Here is a 2,295-nt window from a genome sequence, read left to right as displayed (position 1 = left end):
GATAGAGAGAGAGAGAGAGAGAGAGAGAGAGAGAGAGAGAGAGAGAGAGAGAGAGAGAGAGAGAGAGAGAGAGAGAGAGAGAGAGAGAGAGAGAGAGAGAGAGAGAGAGAGAGAGAGAGAGAGAGAGAGAGAGAGAGAATTACATTACATTAATTAACATTTTATATACTCATGGTACAACAAAATCAGACAAACAGACAGACAGACAGACAGATAAACAAAAAAGTATATAAAGATTGTCACCTTTTCCTCTCGTGACGTCACAGTTGCGTGGGTGAGACTGAGGGGAGGTGAGGGGAAGAGAAGGGGGTGGGGGAAAAAGGGGGAAGAGGAGGAGGGGAAAGCAAGGGAGGGGTGAGGAAAAAAAGGTGAGGAGGTGACGAAGAAGAGGGGAAGAGAAGAAGAGGGGAGCGATGGGCAGCAAACACGAAGACCATTCAAGGGGAAAATATAAGAGGGGAGGAATGAAGAGGGAGAAAATTGTAAAAAGAAAAAAAAAGGATGAGAGAAAAATATGTAAAGAAAATACTTGAACAGGAGGAGGAGGAGGAGGAGGAGATAAAGATGATGATGGTGATGAAAATAAAAAAAATAATTAAAAACACAGTAGGGAAAAAAAATGGAAGAAAAAGCCCGCAAAGAAGAAGAAGAAGAAGAAGAAGAAGAAGAAGAAGAAGAAGAAGAAGAAGAAGAAGAAGAAGAAGAAGAAGAAGAAGAAGAAGAAGAAGAAGAAGGTAAAGACGAGTGAGAGGAGAGGCAACAAGGGGATTAAGGGGAGGTCTTAGGAGAGTGAGGAGGAATAAATGCTGGGGATGAGGGGAAGTTTACGCCAGGGAGAGAGAGAGAGAGAGAGAGAGAGAGAGAGAGAGAGAGAGAGAGAGAGAGAGAGAGAGAGAGAGAGAGAGAGAGAGAGAGAGAGAGAGAGAGAGAGAGAGAGAGAGAGAGAGAGAGAGAGAGAGAGAGAGAGAGAGAGAGAGAGAGAGAGAGAGAGAGAGAGAGAGAGAGAGAGAGAGAGAGAGAGAGAGAGAGAGAGAGAGAGAGAGAGAGAGAGAGAGAGAGAGAGAGAGAGAGAGAGAGAGAGAGAGAGAGAGAGAGAGAGAGAGAGAGAGAGAGAGAGAGAGAGAGAGAGAGAGAGAGAGAGAGAGAGAGAGAGAGAGAGAGAGAGAGAGAGAGAGAGAGAGAGAGAGAGAGAGAGAGAGAGAGAGAGAGAGAGAGAGAGAGAGAGAGAGAGAGTCAGTCAGTCAGTCAGTTGATGTATGGAAGGCTGGAGATGGAAAGGACGTCAGATGAATAAAAAGGGAGACAAAAAAAAAAAGAGTAGGTGAGGAAAACTGAGAGAGAAAGGGAGAGGGAGAGAGAGGGAGGGGAAGGGGAGGGGGAGAGTACCAGGGGATGGTCACGTGGGCGGCTACAAGTGGTGTTGTGAAAGTTATTAACAGTAAACACGTGTTCTGGGAGGGAAGGGAGGAAGAGAGAGAGAGAGAGAGAGAGAGAGAGAGAGAGAGAGAGAGAGAGAGAGAGAGAGAGAGAGAGAGAGAGAGAGAGAGAGAGAGAGAGAGAGAGAGAGAGAGAGAGAGAGAGAGAGAGAGAGAGAGAGAGAGAGAGAGAGAGAGAGAGAGAGAGAAAGTTTAATGCATTTCAAGGTTTTAGTTCTATTATTATTTTTTCCTTCAAAGCTACATGTTCTTTTTTTTATGATCAACAACAACAACAACAACAAAAACAACAAAATAATTTCCTGTATGCAATCTCTCTCTCTCTCTCTCTCTCTCTCTCTCTCTCTCTCTCTCTCTCTCTCTCTCTCTCTCTCTCTCTCTCACACACACACACACACACACACACACACACACACACTGTCTCTTAATTCTAGTATTTTGACTGACGAGGAGGAGGAGGAGGAGGAGGAGGAGGAGGAGGAGGAGAAGGAGGAGGAGGAGGAAGAGGAGGAGGATAAAGAAAAGGGTGGATATAAGGGGAGTGATAATGAGGATTGGATAAAATAAGAAAATAAAAATAAATATAAAGAACGAGGAGGAGGAGGAGGAGGAGAAGGAAGAGGAGGAGGAGAAGGACGAGGAGGAGGAGGAGTCTCGTGTCCATGCATGTGGCTCTCTGCTCTTGTGTGGCTGCTAACACGTGTCCTCCTCCTCCTCCTCCTCCTCCTCCTCCTCCTCCTCCTCCTCCTCCTTCTCCTCCTCCTCCTTCTCCTCCTCTCAATTCTTCTCAGCACATCTTACAGTTTTAAGATTTCTTCCGTTCCAGTCAAACCATTCACGCATTCAGTCAGTCAGTCAC

The sequence above is a fragment of the Scylla paramamosain genome, chromosome 33 (genome assembly GCF_035594125.1).
Source record: "Scylla paramamosain isolate STU-SP2022 chromosome 33, ASM3559412v1, whole genome shotgun sequence".
Taxonomy (NCBI): Eukaryota; Metazoa; Arthropoda; class Malacostraca; order Decapoda; family Portunidae; genus Scylla; species Scylla paramamosain.
The sequence above is the reverse complement of the archived record's forward strand: the minus strand, read 5'-3'. Positions refer to the sequence as shown.